The sequence below is a fragment of the Balaenoptera physalus genome (genome assembly GCF_965194825.1).
Source record: "Balaenoptera physalus genome assembly, chromosome: 18".
NCBI lineage: Eukaryota > Metazoa > Chordata > Mammalia > Artiodactyla > Balaenopteridae > Balaenoptera > Balaenoptera physalus.
In genome coordinates this window covers 73,344,186-73,363,980 of record NC_138899.1, presented here as the reverse complement: position 1 = coordinate 73,363,980, position 19,795 = coordinate 73,344,186, and the positions used below count along the sequence as shown (strand labels likewise).

At 42.4% G+C, this 19,795-nt stretch overlaps 1 protein-coding gene across 2 annotated transcripts in view; it reads left to right on the top strand.

Annotated features, from left to right (window-relative positions):
* The first annotated feature begins 1,945 nt into the window (after positions 1-1,945).
* The window catches only part of FRY (FRY microtubule binding protein), a 434,377-nt gene continuing 416,527 nt past the window's right edge, over positions 1,946-19,795 (top strand). For both annotated transcript variants that reach the window (XM_082435479.1, XM_082435480.1), the window contains exon 1: positions 1,946-8,564. The gene's annotated coding sequence lies outside the window, so the exon portion shown is untranslated. The remainder of the gene's footprint in view (positions 8,565-19,795) is intronic.

Genomic DNA, 19,795 nt, shown 5'->3' with positions numbered 1-19,795 from the left:
ATCTTGGTTATTGTGAATAATGCTGCTATGAACATGAAAGTGCAGATATCTCTCTGATATTCTATTTTCATTTACTCTGGATATATATCCAGAAGTGGGATTGCTGCATCATATGGTAATTCTATTTTTAGTTTTTTGAGGAACCTCCAAACTGCTTTCCTTAGAGGCTAAACCAATTTCCACTCCCACCAACAGTGCACAAGGGTTCCCTTTTCTCCACATACTCACCAACACTTGTTATCTCTTTTTGATAATAGCCATTCTAACAGGTGTGAGGTGATATCTCATCGTAGTTTTGATTTGTATTTCCCTGATGATTAAGGGTGTGAGTACCTTTCCATGTACCTATTGATCATTTATATGTCTTCTTTGGAAAAATGTGTATTCAGTTCCTCTGCCCATTTTTAAATTGAATTGTTTGATTTTTTGCTATTGAGTTGTGTGAGTTCTTTATATATTTTAGATATTAACCCCTTAGCAGATGTATGAGTTGCAAATATTTTCTTCCATTCTGTAGGTTGTATTTTCTTTCATTTTGTTGATGGTGTCTTTTGCTGTGTAGATGCTTTTTAGTTTGATGTAGTCCCACTTGTTTTTTTTTTGCTTTTGGTGCTTTTGCTTTTGGTGTCAAATCTAAAAAACATCATTGCCAAGACCGGTGTCAAGGAGCTTACTCCCTATGTTTTTTTGTAGGTCAATTCTGTCAACTTTGGACAATTTTGTTGTAATGAAACTTTATTCCTGAAGGATTTGTTCATGGAGTTGTCACTGTATAAGGAAAACCACATTAAAATGCAAGACTTAGAAAAACAAAAACTTAAGTCTTTGCAAGACCAGAGTGCTCCTCACTTTTGCTTAATATCAGATTGTCAAAATTAATAATCATCAGCTGCAAGAAAGAAATAATTTATTTTTTCATAGTCTTGGCTAAAGATTTAGTTTTTATAAGGTGGAGAACCAATTGTATGATTTTGGGGGCGGGGATTGAAGAGTTTATTCAGTTTATGTTTCAAGGCAATTACATAACTGTTTATTTTGGTTAGCATAATATTTTGTTGCACAATTAGTGCTATTAATTTATACCATCAAATTGTATGATTTTTAGTAATTTTTTTCCCTTAGGATCTGAGTAATTTTTTTCCAATTAAGGAACAACATTTAAAAAAAAAGAACCTTTGAGAGAAAAATTCAACTGTGTCAGTGTACCTAATGGATAGTATAAAATAAACCAGATTGTTGACTCGGTCTTTCTCTCCTAATAACTGACCCAGAAAAGAAGTTTAACTTCTTAGAATGTAAAGTAGGACTATTTCCTTTGATATTTCTATTAATCAAATATCTTAAATCCAAATTTATAATGGGCATATACATCTGGCATTAAATTGTTTTTAAAATGAAATACATTATTTCTCTGACCCAACAGCTGTTACTGAATACTATAGAGATGTCTGAGATTGTGTTTGTAAGCACAACTATAATGGTTTCTGAAATATGATTTAAAAATCAATATCTAAAAGTATTTTAAATGCATACTTGGGCATTATTCATCCTAGAGGCATGCACATCTCATTTTCTAGAAAAATCAAAGGCATACTCTGTAAAAATAAAAACAACATTTTCAATACTGTCTGTAGGATTTGATTGTGCAGGGCCAATACTTATATTTAACCAACTTGGGGGGATGAACTAAATGATGAAAGAATATTAAACTTGAACAGCTTAGACATAGATTTTCTACAGCTAAAACTCTGTGTCTTAGTCATAGAGAGCTACCACAACCACTGATAAAGAAATGAATAAAGTAAAAATTAACTATAAGTTTCTTTTATCTTAATATTTCTTTTAAAATATAGGGAAAAGAGCAGTTATATTATTTGTGAGTTCAATATTATTATCCACTGATTATATAATGCTTAGAGTTCAATATTATTATCCACTGATTATATAATGCTTAGTTCATTTTCCTAAGGTATGTTTGGAGAAACAAGTAACAACAGTATTATAGGGATTACATCAATGAAGAGCAATCACTAAATAATAAAGCAACAACATTTATAACAAATATAATAGTTTTGTTAGGGTTTTAAAGTCCCTAGGAATTTTTGAATATTGAAAGAGCAAATAGATATAAATATATTTTGCTTTAGATGAGGTTTGCAATTTTTCTTTCCATGATTAATTTTAGGGAAATTAAGACACATTTTTATGGAAAAAAAATTTACTCTGTAATTACATATTACTTCAAGATTTTTAAATTCATGCTCTGATATATAAATAGACTATAATCAAACTAATTAATACTACATTAATCTGGTTCATAACAAATCGGGTTACAGTTGATTCAACACTCATTACAGTTCATCTTTATTTTCTAGTTGAATTTAAAAATGATTATTTTTCTGAGTAAAGAGAGGTATTAAGAATTTCATTTTTATTTATAATAATTAATTGTTCAACATTTCTAACTTTATCAAAATTATATATTTTGTTGATTCTTTGGCACTTCAAACTCTATAATTTGGGTAAATTTTCAGCACATGCCTGAAAATTACACACTTGCAATTTATTGTGGTTTTTAGTCAGCAGTGGTTAGTGAACTCAAATTGGAATCTTTAACTATAAAATACTTAGAGCCTCTTACTTCAGACCGTGGTAGGTACTGGTTTGAAAAGATAACTATAGAAGTACATCTGTTAGAAACATATAGTCTTGGGGGAAAAATTAATGAAATACATAAATATTTCACAAGAAATTCACAAGGTTTGATATCTGTAGGCAAACCCGATGATGCCACCACCGAACCGTACCTGGCCCAAGGAGTGGCAGAGAATGGGCTGTGTGCAAGAGAGAGCCTGAGAACAACTCTGCAGATGGTGCTGAAAAAAACCTGGATGCACGTATGTACAATCTTCCAACCTCCACATCCCAGCTCAGGTGCGAATCTCCCTCCCCTTGTCCATGCACATCCCTCAAGCTGCAGTTTACCCTTCTGTCTTCAAGGTGGCTGTGAGTTTAGTTTAACCTGATTTCACTTCAATAAACTGTTAAGGGAGACGGATGCTATTGGAGCTTTTCACACTCCGCACGCGGGTAGAGGTGGAACTGCCCAGATTTTCACTTCTCCAGGCCCTTGCTGATGGCCAATCTCCACATAAGCCCCGCAGGCTTCCTAGTCCACAAGCATCCATCTGAATTTTGAATCATGCTGAGGGCTGTGGGTGCAGAGCACAAGGCCTCAGGAACCAACCTAAAGCTGAAAACATTGCAGTTGCTACTTGTAGAGAATGTAATATATACATGGTTCTTCCAGTAGTCACGTGTCTTTTAACCTGATAAAAGCACAAAAGTGCTAGCTGGAAATGAGAACGGAATCTGCAAAACTAGCTTAGATCATTCAAATCTGCCTGACTCCAAACCAGTCCTGGGACAGCCCTGCATCTATTCCACCCACCACCAATGTTGGAGGTCCTCTAGTTTCATTTCATAACTAGAATGACATCCTTCAAAAGAAGTAAAGTAATTGTTATCATGTTAAGTGGTCAAGACAACCTGGCAATGGTAGTTTTTAAAAGTAATCAAAAAGAGAGAGTTAAGAAATAAAAAAGGATCATTTGAGTTCATTTTTGAGAGAAGTTTAGCTACATCAAAAAAATGCGTCAAGTCAATTATTTAAAAGATAGAAATGATTTCAGTGTCAATCTCCTTTAAACACATGCATCTGTTGGGTTTTGTTTTATTTTATTATCATTTGAAGGTAACTAGAACTGCAAACATCAGCTTCTCTGAATAATCACTATGAAGTCTTCCAAAAGAAAGGCAAGGGCTGTAACCCTAGTCTAAATTTTTGGATGTCTTCCCAGTTAAATGTCAAAACAGTAGCTTCCTTTGGGATAACTCTTCTTCTTTATTGTACTGAAGAGCCTTTTAAGTGGTTTACTCTGAATAATTGCATATCATGCTCGACTTTACTTTCACATACTATGAAAATTTTTATTTTCTCATTCTCTAGGAAACAGCCAAGTTACTTCAAGCCTGTTTCTTTTCTCTCTTAAATACAAAGCTATTTTTCTGGAAGTGGAGGTGGGGGACCTGTAATATGCAAAGGCAGAGAACTTATAATCAGTGTAGATGAACAGAAACATGTATCCCCTCCACCCTTCATCCACATCAAGTCAGCTTGCTTTCTTCTGAAACCATAAACACATTCACACCCCGGGACTTTCCAGGTGCTGTTTACTCCTGCTCTTCCCTCCCCCTCATTCTCAGACTCCTGTTCCTCACTCATCTTTCATTGTCAGCTCAGAATCCATCTCCATCATGATGCCTTTTCCCCTGATCACCCAGACAGGATGATGTGTTCTTTTCTCAGCTAGGGAATGGGTCCCCACTGTTAACTTTTTAGAGTATACAATTTTAGCATTAGTTTTGATTTAAAAAAAAAAAAATTCACAATTTTCACATTTACACTACTAACAAAATTGTTCTTTTTCATGGGGCTACCAACGTTTGCAGTCACTGTCTGCTGGTGTCCTTCCTTTCCTGAAATTCTGTCATAAGGTACGTTGATTCTCCTAGAACGGCAAGGGACCCCAGGCTAGCTGGCTGGAAACACCAGGATCTGGCAGGTGGCTCAGCAGGGGAACGTTCTGGTTCTTCCTCTCTACCTTTGATTGTCTTTTCATCTATAGAAGCAGGTCCCGTAAATATCCCAAGGGGCAGTAGCGGATCACTGTCCCAATAGCTCTCTGCCAAGTGACCTGGGAAGGAGGAAGCCTGCTTGAGAAGGCTGTGGAGCCACGGCTGGGGGCAGGGGACGGCTGACAGGGGCTGAACCCCTCCAGTGACACCACTTTCCTCTTCCCGAGGACTGTTTCCCACACGCTGTTACGTGTGGTCCAATTAAGTTGGTCCTTTCGCACAAATCATTTTTTTCCCAAATATATTAGGAAAACTGTCATGTTCATCTGCTTTTACTTTGATCAGTAAAGAATACTTATTTAGGGATCGATCTGGCTGGGGCTGATGATATTTGATAACATTCACAAAGTAGCTTGCTTATTTTCATTATCTCATTTCTTCCAGTACATCATAATTCCTCGGGGAGGGACAACATCTGATCCTGCAAGAGGAATAGCTCCAGCCTTCTCATTGGTTCTCCCCTGCCTAAAGACTCCAGGGAGATCAGCACTCCCCCATTCTTCTGGATTCCCTAGATTTTTGCACAGAAATTTAGGGAAAAGAGCATTGTAATGCTGCGGTGTTAATTAGATATTACAATCTTGTGAAGGATAAAAATGAGACTAAAAGGGTGACCTGAAAAAGAAAAAGAAAAGAAGCAAGGAAGATTTAGAAAAGATTTCGAAGATCTTTAAAACTACTAGGAAATTATCTCCTCAGAGCGAAAAAAAATTCTATAATAAGTATTAAAATTAGTCTGCTGTCAAGTACTTAGCTTATTTACTGTTAAAATATTAAAATTGTGCTTCCGTAGATTGAGACTAACTTTTAAATTTCAGGCATTTAGATTTAGGGTTCAACTCACAGCTTATTAAAGTGTGGGATGTGATTCTCTAATGTTCTTACAACTATGTCCCAAAACTCCAGAGTGTTCACACTATATGGGCCAATTAATTTCCAAGCTTCATAATGTATGTCAGCACTATAAACAATTAGTAACAACAACAAAAAGATGATACCCTTTTTGATGGTAAAATGATACTGAACATTTAACAGACATTCATTGAGGGCCTATTGGGTCCCAGGCACTCTCAGTGCCCGGATGGGGATGGGGAAGGGGGTGAGGAAGCGCACAGGGTAAGGATAGGTGGGGGATGCAGGTGGGGGGGAGGGGAAATAAGGAAATTAACAAAGCACAGTACCCGCTTTCAAAGGTGTTCATGATCCCACGAGAGTTGAGAGAAAAGGTGGAGGAAAAGAAAAATGCTGTTGGGGACTTCCCTGGTGGCGCAGTGGTTAAGAATCTACCTGCCAATTCAGGGGACACGGGTTCGAGCCCTGGTCCGGGAAGATCCCACATGCCACGTAGCAACTAAGCCCGTGCGCCACACTACTGAGCCTGCGTTCTAGAGCCCGCGAGCCACAGCTACTGAGCCCACGTGCCACAACTACTGAAGCCCACACGCCTAGAGTCCGTGCTCTGCAACAAGAGAAGCCACCGCAATGAGAAGCCCGCGCACCACAAGGAAGAGTAGCCCCTGCTCGCCGCAACTAAAGAAAGACCACGCGCAGCAACGAGGAACCAACGCAGCCAAAAATAAATAAATACATAAAATCAAAAAAAAAAAAAAGCTTTCTCAGAGCCAGGAAATGAGTTCTGTCTCAGCTCCATCACTTAGAAACCATACAGCCTTAAGTGCATCCCCTCACCTCTCCACTTTCAGGAGAGAATGCAAGAAAGCCCTTCGTGAACTAAAAAGGTAGAAACAAAGGCCAGCTAATGATACTACTGTGCCCCTCAGAGACGACGGAACTGGGCTTAGATTAAGACCACCAAAATCACACACTACAGGAGGGATAAGAAAGACCCAGAGGAATTCAAATTTTCACTTCCTGATTAGGCTGCCCCTTTTGAACTGAGCTCTAATCCACGGCGATAGTTTGTCCTGTGAGGAACAGTCCAGCTTCACTTCCTGCCACACCTCCCACACAGGGCCACATCAGACATTGCTAAAAGACAGCACAACACCAGCCCCTCCACGCCTGTGCCAAGGTCCTGCCTTCGGTCTTAGTACCCTAAACCTGGCACTGTCTTACCTCCTTGGAGTAACACCTTATTGTATTATAACGACTGTCCCCTTAACAGTCTGGCACCTCTTTGAAGACAGAGATCATGTATTATCAATCTTTGTACCCCTGTCAGAGTACCTGATAAAGATACATGGTTTATTGAATGAGTGGATGGGTGCATGCATATAAACCATTTCTGCCCACAAAGAACAGAATTGTGACATACTCCAACTATGTGCTTATGTGTGTCTCCCTAAAGCACTATAACTCTCAATATGGTTTTATAACAGCTTTACTGAGATGTAATTCACATACAGGTAGCCTCGGTTTTTTCAAAAGTTTGCCATATACCACTTCGCTTTTACGACAAACCTACATTAGTAACCATTTTCGCTAACTGAAGGAAATCCAAAGAGGGTTTTTGCTTTTATGTAAAAGGCAAAAAGCACACATAGCGTTTGTCATTTGATTTGCAACAAGCCGTTATGGAGGCAGCGCCAGCCTGGGCAAGGAGAGTGGCCCTGCCAAGGTCCTCCTCCGGGAACTACACTCAGCATCGCAGCAACAACCTGCCATAGTTTTGAACTGTGTCTGTGAGCGTCTGTGCTTTATCTCCATTCATTTTGTGTGTGCGTTAGCAAGACGTGCCCCAAGGTAATTGCTTCTGTGCTTTATGCCGTTTTGGCTTACGAAAGGCTTCATAGGAACACTCTACTTTGGGTAGCAGGGGAAACCTGTACCACAATTTCACTTAAAGTGTACAGCGCAGTGGTTTTTAGTATATTCAGAATTGTGCATCCATCGCCACTAACAAATTGAGGAACAGTCACATTACCCCCAAAGAAACCCCAACCTATTAGCAGTCACTCCCCATCCCCCCTTCCCAGCCCCCTAGCAACCGCTAGTCTACTTTCTGTCTCTATGGATTCTTAATTTCTTGTTACACTGTGTACATAGCTCAGTTATTAGAACGCATTTCTGCATGACTGAGAAATAAAAACTGAAGCAGCTTCGATTTAATACAGAAGTACAAAATCAATCTCCTTGCTCTGTGACCTTGGATAAGTTGTTGAACTGGATTTAGTTTCTACATAAAATGAAGAAGTTTGCACGGTGTGTGAGGGCACCTTCAGGTTAAAAAAAAAAAAGCAAAAACAAAACAAAACAACCCTCTGTCTATAATTCCGAGACTCTACCCTAGGTAGCCTTTTCTGGGCTTCCCTAATAAATAAATGTCTTTATATAATTAAGACTTCACACCAGAATTGCTGCAGCCCCTGCCTTCCCCGCGAAGGGCCCTAGAGAAAATGTTTTCTCTTTTCCTGTCCTTCTTGGTCGTCTATTTCTGCGCGGGCCAAGGAGAAACTGCAGAGCCCAGTAGCGGAGTCTTCGCGCGCGCTACACGCAGGAAGTCTCGCCCAGCCCGGGACCCCACCCTCCGCGGCGCCCCTGGAAAAAGCCGGCCGCCGCGCGCGCCCCCAGCGCGGGAGGGGCGCGGCGATGGGGGCGGAGCCAGCGACTCCGCAGCCAATCCGGGAGGCGGCGCGTCCCGGGGGCCGCGGCTCGCCCGGCGCACAGGGGGCGGGGCTCCGCTTGACAGTGGCGGTCGCCGGGCAGCTCAGCCAGGGCGCAGTGAGCGCGGCGCGGCGCAGGGAGCTCGAGCGGCGCAGGCGGCAGCGGCGGCGGCGGCGGCGCCGGGTCCCCTCCCGCTCCGGCTCTTGGCGCAGCGGAGTAGCCTCCCGCGGCGGCGGCGGCGGCGGCGTCCGGGCGATGCTGCGGGTCTCCTTGGCCGCCGGTGTCCTGACCTCTTCCTAAAGGTACTTGGCTGGGCTCGCCCCGTCGCCCCGGGCGTCGCAGCGCCGGGAAGTGGCTTTGCAAAGCCCTGGGCTGCAGCGGGCGGGCGGTGGGCTGGGGCGCGGGCTGGGCGCGGGCTGGGCGGGGCTGGGCGGGGCTGCGCTGTCTGGGCCGCTTTCCCTGCGAGGAAGAGGGTGGCGGCTGAGGGAAGCGGGCTGGGGGAGGAGGGCTGTCTCCGGGCAGCAGCTGGTGGCTTTGCCATCCTCTATCCTCCTGCCCCCATGTGGTTTGAAAGAGGTTTTGTTCTAGGAGAAAGTTTGATGCTGAGACGAGAGGAGCCGGACTCGGGGGTCCCTGAGGCGCAACCCCATTAGAGGGAGACAGGTCACCCTGGCCGGGGACGCCCGTGACCTGAATGTGGGCATGCGGGAACGCAGGCCACTTTCTGGCCCGAGCAGCATTCCTGACGCAGGCTCTTCCCTGAGGACATTCCTCTGCGGGAATCCCCCTGGGGGGAGGGGACTTTCCGGAGACAGGGCACTCAGAGCCCCCCCGTACTGTGGCTTTTGCAGCAGGTAGTTAAGTCTCCCTTACCTTCTAATTAAAGGTCCCTAAACAATGTGTCCAAGGTGCCGATGATTCTTCTGTCAAATCTTGAATATTTTCTTAATGCTACATGTTTTTCCTGAGTGCTGGGGTGGAGCACGTGAAAGAGAGTAGAAGTTGTGGCCCAGCTCTTAGGGTGAGAGGTGAGAAGAAAGAATACAGAACCCACGTACCCACTTGAAGATGGGAGAAAGTTTCGACCTTCAGAAAAAGATGGATTAGGTGTGGATGATTTGCTTTACAAAACTTCCTCGAATGCAGAGAAATAAAGTTAGTGTTGAGTTTCACACGATTGTAGGAACACATCTGTCATAAAGTAGCTAAGAGTAGAGGTAGTCATGTGGATGTCCTATGGACTTGAAATGAGCAGATCTCAACAAGTGTATGTTGAATTCTGTTTAATTCTAATCAGTCTGATACCTTTCTGATCACATGTGTGGATTCTCACAGGTACTTTTTTTTTTATATAAATTTATTTATTTTATTTATTTTTAGTTTTGGCCACGATGGGTCTTCATTGCTACGTGCGGGCTTTATCTAGTTGCGGCGAGCGGGGGGCTACTCTTCGTTGCGGTGCGCGGGCTTCTCATTGCGGTGGCTTCTCTTTTTGCGGAGCATGGGCTCTAGGCGTGCGGGCTTCAGTAGTTGTGGCTCGCGGGCTCTAGACCGCAGGCTCAGTAGTTGTGACACACGGGCTTAGTTGCTCCGCGGCATGTGGGATCTTCCCGGACCAGGGCTCGAACCCGTGTCCCCTGAATTGGCAGGCGGACTCTTAACCACTGCACCACCAGGGAAGCCCAAGTTACTTTATTTCTTATCAAAAATATTCATACCATAAGACAACTTGATAATGCCAACTTTTGTACCCTGGGGACACCCTTAGCCAAGGATGTCAACCCCTTGCTCTGGTCCATATGATTTATCCCCACACCAGGTCCCACCACTTCTGTGAGAACATTTACATATTAAAGAGAAGGAAACCTCCTTGGTCAATGGTAACACAGTACGTTGAGCACATACTACGTGCCAGATATAGTACTAAGTATTTTATATATAACTTTTAATTCTCACAGTCACCCTGACGAGTTATTATTACTTCCCCTGTTCTAAGGTTTAAAGAGTTTTGCAATTTTCCCAAGATTACTTGTCAAATGATAGAGGTGGGATTTGACCCCGGATGTGTGTGACTCCCTGCCCATGCTCTTTTCCACTGTCTTATGCTGTCTCCCAGCCCCTCTTGAGAGAGAGTTGCCCATGTTATGATATAGCAGGAAATCCAGATATGGCAACCTGTACTGCATCTCCCAGCCTCCTAGATCAGACCCCTTTGTAGAGTATCTTCTCCCTCTGGGAACCCACCACTGTGTGCCTGTGCCCCGCAGGTGTTCCCTCCACCCAAGGGTGACATCAGGGACTCCGTAGAGTCCTCCCTCCCACACCCCCAATCCCCAGGATGTAAATCAGATGGAAATCTCCAGACATATAAACTCCTTGCCCTTCCAGATAACTTGGTTCCAGAAGACAGGTAACCAAGTGTTTCCCTCACTGGCACTTAAGGAGCAGTCTCTCCCCTCTCAGCCGTTCAAGTCTATTTGAAGTGTGCACGTATAAGTGCCCCCCACCAGCTGGCAGCAGCATATCCCCTGCAGCGCTCCCACTGGCACACTCATCCTCCTGTACCAACTGTCAGAGAATTCCTGACACAGCCCTGTCTACTTACAACGAAAGACTGAAACAAGGTCACTGGGGAAGGTGGTGTTATTCCAGGGAATCCCTGGATTCTCCTCTACTGACCAGAAAGGAAATTCGCTAAGGACCTTAGGAGCAGGAAGCAGGCCTTCTCTAGAGTGCAAAGTGCCATTTGTGTGGTGTAGCCTGTTGTCAACACTGCTGAAGATATGTATTCACCATATAGAAATGCTTTTACCGGTTATATTGGTGATGGATGTGGCCACACACCTATTTCTGATTTGATTACTCCCTTTTACACAGAGGCAGTTGTCACTTGGCTGAAGGGTATGGAAACCTTGTGTCACAGTTGTGACAGTAAGCTTGAAGCTGTGCCTAAAAAAAATTTATTATTATAATCTACAACCACTGTTTTATCATTTCTCTTCCCTAGGGGGGTGTGTATGTGTGTGTATTCTCTCCCTTTGTGTAGTCTTCAACTCTCTCTGGTTCCAAAATGATGCAGTACTAAGGCTAAAAAGAAATAAATGCCTTTTTGAGCTGTGACCATATGCTGCCTGGAAGCATATCCCTGTAGTTGGCATTTTACTCATGTTAATCTAGTGCTAAGCATCGCAAGGTCCCGTGTGCATGCTTTGGGATTTCAGATGGGCTCTCCTGTCTAATTATTTCACTCCATCCCCTGCAGCGTGGTGAGGTTTTAGTTTAGAAGACAGCCCTGGCACCTCCCCTCTGATATCTCTAAATGGCCAAGAACTGGAGCAGCACTAATTAAAGTTGGGAAAGTAGAACATGAGGTTTACTCATTGTCACTCTTGCACCAGAATGGAAAATGTACCAAAAACATACAAAACAATACCAAATTATTGACATGGTACAGTTTGCCTGAAGTTGGGTGCATGCAAATGCCTCACTAACCTAAAAGTGTCCAGTATCAACAGACTTCCACTCTGCATTCTGTTCTAGTTTTAAGACTTCTCATTAACTAGCAATCCATCTTTATTTCTGTATTTCATCAGATTGAAAATGTCAGCTGTAAGACATAGCATGATTTTTGTTATACAGGAAGAAAGAGAAAATACTGCCAATTATATTATGACATGCCACTTTAACAGTGGTCTTCCATGACACTGCATGAATCTGTCACACTAGCATCTCATTGCTTTCAAGATTCCTTCATCTCTTCCATGGCTTTTGGTACTTTTTCCTGCTGGTACCTTCAGTAGCATTGCTTATGGTGTGATAGGCAGTTGGTTTGGATGTCTCACTTACAAACTGTAACACAGATTCCTCTTTTGTGTTTTTCTTCAGTCTGGTAAAGCATTTGGATTTTGCTTTGCAAGGTAATGTGGAAATGCCAAACAAAGACAAATGTTTCCTCTAGTAATATAACATTCAGGCCCCACTGCTCTGTTTGTTTGCCTTGGTGCGTACACAGTAACATCTTTAAGTGCCAAATCGTAGTGTAATCTTTTTGAAAACCATTTAAATGGCAGTTTAACAGAACACGTGCAGTGCTAAGGATGCCCCTAACTTAGTGGTAGTGATGACAGAATGAATAGCGATGACCAAGTTTATGCAAATGCAGGGAAATGACAATTGTGCTGTGACTGCTGCCAAGTTGTCAGCCGTTTTAAGACACCATCAGTATTAAGACACATCCTGATTTCAGAGATATTAAAGTGTGACGAAAAAGCAAACCTTATCAATGAAATATGTTAATCTGTGCCCACTCAGTTTTCTGAACTCTAACCTGCCTACCACCTTGCATGTATTCATTCATTCATGGAGTCATGCATTTTGTTAAACTCCAAGCTCCAAGAGGGCAAGGACTTTTTCTGCCTTGTTCTCTGCCATATGCCAGCCACTTAGGATAGTCCTGACACATAGTTAAGCTGCTCAATAAATATCCATAGAACGAGTGAATGAATATCCCCTTTGGAAGACATGGAGACACGTCAGGCAGCTCACTACTCTCCTGCTGGTTAGAAAACATATTCTTAAAATGAAGACATTGACAGAAATGCCAAACATAGAGAAAGAATACAGGCCAGCATTAAGTCCTTTTTTTCTATTTACAAAGCCCAATACAAAATATTTCATGCCATTGCAGAACTAGTTTCTGGTAGAAGAAATTCCAGTGTAGCTTTTATTGATCTTTGACCACTGAAGGAATTTATAACAACTTATATCTTGGTTCTTTTGTATGATCCAGAATCATTAATTGCTTGAATTTTATGCTTAGTTCATGTTCATGTACTTGTCCTGTTGTAGATGTAACACGTACCAGATGACAGGTAAATACCTTTTCCTTCAGTAGGCTCCTCTGAAACAGAAAATCAGTGCTGGTGACCTTGTCTGGATGTACATCCCCAAGAAAATATATGTCTACTTAAAGGCTGTGCCTTACGGTCTGCTTTTAACCCCCCAAAGAGGCCGTCTTTATATTTTGACATTTGGCAAAGAAAAAGACAAAAGAAAAAAAAGAAAGGGAAAGAAAAGAGAGAGAGAGAAAGGAAGGAAGGAAGAAAGGAAGGAAGGAAAGAAAGAAAGAAAGAAAGGAAGGAAGAGAGAGAAAGAAAGTGGGAGAGAGGGAGGAAGGAAGGAAAGAAGGAAGGGAGAAAGAAAAGAGATAAAGAGAAAGAGAGAAACAAAGAAAGAGAGGGAGGGAGGAAGGAAGGAAGGAAAGAGAAAACCCTGATGGGCAAGGCAGACCTGCATCTGCCGGTGCCTCTGCTTCCTTATTGCTCCTGGTCAAGCAGAATGCACGTCTAGGCCAGGGCCAGGGAGCTGGATGAAGATGCCAGCAGAAGGAATGGCAGAGAAGTTGATGTAGCAGCAAGCTCTGGAGCTGTCCTGAGGATTGAAGTGAATTTGCACTGCCCAGATCACCCCAGGGTCTATGAACGTAATAGCTGGACCTGCAGAGACACACCCAGATTCCAGTCCAGGGAAATGTGGGACCTTTGAAACACATCTAACAAACCAAGGTCACCCCTGAGTTCCTAAGATTCATTTAGTCTGCTTGTTCTGGGAGAGGGTGAGCGCTGTGAGCGGAGGCTGGTTACCCCTTCCCCACAGGCAGGTGTGGCAATGTGGCGTGGCAGTGGAGGCTGTGAAGGGACTTGGCACATAGGCCAGAGCTGGCTCTTTCACACAGCAAAAAATAATAATTAATTAAATCTTTTTGGTTACATACTTAAAGAGCTTACATACAATTACTTTTATTAAGTATTGTTAACATGGGCCAGACAAATGACAAAAGACCAAAAAAAAAAAAAAGGCTTAACACTTGTTTTTACTGAGCAAAGAAGGTAGAATGAAACAAACAAACAAAACCAAAATAATCTTAGCTGCCAATTCTATGATTCTGTGATTCTGTGGGATGTTTTAGCGGGACCCAGAATTTGTTTTAATCAGGTGTGGTGAGACATGCAGACATGGAAATGACCGTCATAGTGGAAGAATTTTATTATACTCACAGTCTGCTGGAAGCAGGAGCCTTGCTATATCATGCAGTGGGGGCAGAGGGAGGAGGGGAGGAGGGAAAATGTGGACAAGAGTCTTTATTGTGGTTCCACTGGAAGGAACGGGAAAGGCAAGGGAAGCAGGTTTGGGATTAGCTCGTTTGAAGAATTTCAGAGGCTCTGCCACAGAGGGGCTGTTCCCAGTAGGCTAATGCCTGGCCCTGAGGAGACAAGGGCAGGTGGAGAGTGGCCCGAGGTGTGAGAGCCAATAACGAGGCGGTTAGGAGTGTGGACTCGGCTTGGTCGGTGTGCATATGGAAAGGCTTGCGGGAAGGCAAGTTGATTATCTCTAGGCATTGGCTCACCCTGGGAGGAGCAGTCCCTCCAGGGTTCTCAAGGCCCCAAGATGTCAAAAGATCAGGATACCGAAAATAAAAGGCATGATTAGTACAAGGGGATTTTTTTAAATAGTCAGTTAATGAATTAGGCCCAGGTGCAGCCACATGTGCAGAAGCGCCTTGCTCAGGATCTGACACTTGGTACTCATCCAGTAAACACTCATTAAATCTGAGTCCTGGTGCCAGATGGTCGGATCACGCTCACAGTCAGTCTTTGCTGGATACCGCGGTCAGGTGTGCACTGTTCATCTTCAGAAGAAGAAATAAAATGAGGAGCTGTACACTGCATAGAGGATCCCCAGAGGAAAGATGAACCGCCCAGGGCGAAGAGGAGGAAAAACAGTGAAGTCTCTAAAAACATAAATGAACCCTTAAGCAAATACCTCTTCAGCTTTAAGATCTTAAAATCTATCAGATAATTGAATGTTTGGAGTAATTCCTTATCCACTGTGGATGTGGAATATCAATAAAAGTCAGGAAGCATGAAAGTTACAGGCAATTTTGTAAAAGGTTGTTTCTCAGAGTAACATCGGAGTTGGGAAGTGAATTGTGCGCTGCAAATGGTGTGCTCAGGGGTACGCTTCTAAAGGTGAGGTACTCAAAATAGCACGAAACATACTTTTCTTCTCAACCGCACGCCAGCGTTGATCAGACGAGCGGATGATTTACATACGCATGAAAGCACGGTACTGGAGAGGGTTACTCGAAGGCAATTAACAGGACGTGTGGGGAAACAAGTCCAGGCATAGAATGTTTAAAACCACCTGTTTAACAAGTGTCTGCTTTGAGGACACTGATGAAGGATGGCCACGTGTGGGCCGGGCCCGGGGTTAGACTCAAGGCATTACTCTTAATGATGGGTGGCCGGGGTGCTTGAGGGTGGGCGTGTCTGGACTCCCAGTGAAGTAAAGTAATTGAGTTGTTCCTCTGTTCAGCCTCGGGACTTTTCTTCATGTGGTTGGTTAATGGTTATAACGTCTTCAAAGTCCTATGACTTTTCCTTCAAATCTTGACCATGCACGTTAAGAGACAATAATGAAAACATAGACAGGAGGGCAATCTAATCATCTAAGAAGGGTAATTCCTTCTCCGTGAAAACTCTGAGGGCGTGCGTACAATTCCTCCTAGTTTGTGACCTTGCACACATCTCTTTTGTGTTCGTGTAGGAGCTTATCTGTGTTGATGGAAATTGCAGAAATGTTTTCGCTGGAACACAGCTGCTCTCCCTTTGTGTTTCCACACTGATGTCATAACTCTTTAATTAAACTAGCAATGGTAGCCTAAACTGGCCAGTGAAAGCATTTCTGCCTGGCTTATGTTGCTGACCTAGATCTGATGTTGGTCAGGATGGTCTTTGGATTTATCCACACCAGTGACGTATTATCTCTTAACCTCACGTACATTTTATAATCCAGGCTTTTATGGCCTTTTCACCTCTGATTCCCTACATGAATTAGGCCCATGTAAAAATGGAGTATTCAGTCAAATGAGATAATACGCAGAAACATTTGAATTGTCCAAGAAATGTAACAAACAGTTACATCAACCTGTATCTTGCTTTCAGGTATTTCTCACTCATCAGTGAGTCCTTTGCTTCCTGGAGCTCTTTCTTTGTGTTGATACTTATAAGTGAAATCCCATATGGGAGGGTGAGGGGAGAGCGGGCAGCCTTCCTGGAGCTGTTCTAGGTATTTGCGTTCTAATTTGACTTTAACCTTTATGAATTTGAATTGTTCTCTTTTGGGGGTGGAGTGGAAAGAGGCATACCGTTGCTTATCTCTTCAGCCCTGGAGCCTAGAAAACTGCCTGCAAATGGTAGGGGCTTAATAACTACTTGCTGAATTTAAAAATATCCTTTGACTGGTTGACACAGGAATTCCCATCCTTCTTTGGCTCAAAGATTTATGAATAAAAGCCTCACCAAATACCTTATAATTTGATAGTTAAATCATCTGGAATAAGGAATCAAGAACATCAAAACTGAAATTTTAACAAATAGAAGTCATGACGATAACCTTGTCTTAAATTTAAAAATCTATTACAAATGGTCATTGTTAAAATTCTCTGATGTTGGATTGAAAGCTAGGCAGATTAAAAATGATAGTATAGAAATTACAGATTTTGATTTAGATTAGTGAACTTAATTTAACACACACAAATAAGCAATACAGCTTTTGAAGAAAGGATCAATTACTTAATCAAGCTTGCTAGAACAATAGAATAACAGTTGGAAGAGAAAACAGTAAGAAAAAGAATAACTTATATTTTGGTCATAACCAAATATTGCGATAAATTTCCTATAAGCCATAGTGGTACATGTTGGAAAAAAAAAAAAGAAATACCATAATGATGGATACATGTCATTATAAATTTGTCCGAACCCACAGAATGTACAGCACTGTGAGGGAACCGTAATATAAACAATGGACTTTGGGTGATGATGATGTGTCAATGTAGGTTCATCAGTTGTAACAAATGTACCACCTGGTGGAAGATGTTGGTAATGACGGAGGCTGTGCATGTGTGGGGCTGGGGGTATAGGGGACATTTCTGTACCTTCCCCTCAATTTTGCTGTGAACCTAAAATTGCTCTAAAAAATAAAGTCTTAATAAAAAAGAAAAAGAGGGGAAGGGATGGAGGGAGGGAGGGAAAGAAATCAGAGTAATGTTTTTAGCCTAAGTCTGAAGTCAGTGAAGATTTTTCTGAATAGTCTTGTCATCTTACAAAAGAAGATGCATTGGAATACAGAAAACTGATCATCATTTCAATAATGGAATATAATAAGACAATTCTAAAAGGCAGAATGGCAGAATGAGAAAGAACATAGCTAATGAAAACTTATCTAAAATACATAAGGGGTTGATATGAATATGGGATGTGTGGCATGATCTCATATTCCAGGGATTGAGGGAGAGGAGCAGACATTTTGGACATTGAGGTACAAATGTTAGATCATCACATGATAGGCCCAGAGCATGAAACACACACACTGATTACCACCATTTAAAGGTGTAGTCTGTGCTTTGACAAAGATCAAAAGTAATTTGGGAAGTTGGAATTCTATAGCCACTGACTGCTTGTTTACTTGTTGCACTAATAAAACAAAAATAACAGTAACCATCCTTGAAACACCACTGGAGAAGATAAATCATAACGGCTTTATTCAGAAACCACTTGAGACAGAATTACATATCAGAATTTTCTTCTCTTGTTTTTCCAGATGATAGAAACAAATTGGACAAAAGACTACAGTTTGGACACTTGGAGATACTAGTAGCACATTAGACAGTGTCTCTATCTTAGTTGCATCTCTTAAAAACACACTTATCTGAAATAGTAGTTCAGGTTTTGAAACCTGGTCTTGAGCCTCATAAAATGTTCACTTCAGCGTTGTTTTCCTTATTTCTCTGGGAAGTGGAGGTGGAAACTCTGTCTCTGTGAGTATTGCATGTGGCTGGAGAATGACCTTCTGGACCATGGAAAGGATCAAAATAGAGGTTGGGAGGCCCCTTGAGCTGTGGCTACATTATATCGGGTGTGTTTGGGGGATGGAAAGAGCTTTGACTCAGACTGACCTGGGCTTGCCATCCCCTCGTCATGGAATGAGAAGTGCATCAGTGCCAGTTGAAGGTGGCTGCGTGGCTGGTACCGAGCTAAAGGCTCTCCGTCCTCTCCTTATGCCATTTGATCCCCATACAGCCCCCGGGCAGTCAACCCTGTTACTATCTCTGTTTTACAGATGAGGAAACTGAACAACAGAGAAGTTAGGTATTTTGCCCTGTGTCACCCTGATAGCAAGTGAAGAAGCTGAGAGAAGAACCCAGAGTGTCTGACCCCAGAATTATGCATTTAAGCACCGACATTATGCTCCCATGGGGTGTGCTAAACACCCCTCAGATTTAGCTTCCTCCTCTGTAAGATGGGGCCGTTCATTTCTACTGGGCAAGTTTGTTGTGGGTTTGCAAGAGAATATGTATGTATAAAGTATCAGGCGCCCTAATGGCCCAACCCGAGCGGTTGCCCGTTGTTACTGCCGTCTTTGTTGCTGTGGAAAATGGCCGAATAACAGTCTCAGCAAAGTCCCAGGTATTTTTTTTTTGTCTCTCAGATTTAGCCCAGTCACGCCCATTGCCATGGCAACCACTCTATCCTAGCCATTCACCATTGCACATCTACAGGAGCCTCTTTACTGACCTCGGTTAAGTCCAGTCTAGAAGCCTCTCTTCTCCACCGGGACCGATCTTGTCTTCCTTGCACAGAGTGACTGGATGAGTGGGAAGCAGAAGTGGAAGAGGAAGCGCTTTAAAAGGGAGGGGGCAGAGCGGCACTATTCCTTGTGGGAACCACCACCCCCTCAGCAAGACAGTAGAATTAAATCCACCAAAAGTAAAACAGGAGGAAAGTTTTCGCTCAACACTCTGGTGGCCAGAACTGGGGAATTATCATCTTCATTTGCTATCCTTTGAGCCCTGGATCAGTTATCTTCTCAAGTGAGAAGAAAACTTCTGCTGCTTCCCACACATCCAGTCACTCTGTGTAAGGAAGAAAAGATCGGTCCTGGGGGAGAAGAGAGTGTCCTAGACATGAGCAATGGGGTAGCCAAAATTTGGTTGCCACTAGCACCTCTAGTGTCCTCTTGAAGCCATAACTATATAGAAAGAGTACATTTAATTACGAGTTCCATAAGGTCCTAAGTAGTTAGCAACCTTAAACATTCTTGTAAATATATTGTAGCCAGTGAAACCTACATTGTATTCCTCCAGACCTTTCCTTAAGGAGATCCTGGGGCATCCACTTAGAAGTTTTTAGAAATCAGTTGTGAAACTACTTTTTTATTCTCACGGGTTCAATACCATGGGTACGTGATACCTCATTAATACATTTTTAATACATTTTAACGTGTTTAAAATACATTAAATACATTTTAATATTAATGTGTGTTAAAATATGTTTTATTAGGCAAGTAATATATGTTCAACGTTGAAGACTTTAAAGATTTAATTAAGCAAATAGAAGAAAATAAAAACCATCCATAATCCCACCTCCAAAATATAATCAGTTTGCATTTTTGCATGTTTCCTCCCAGATTTCTT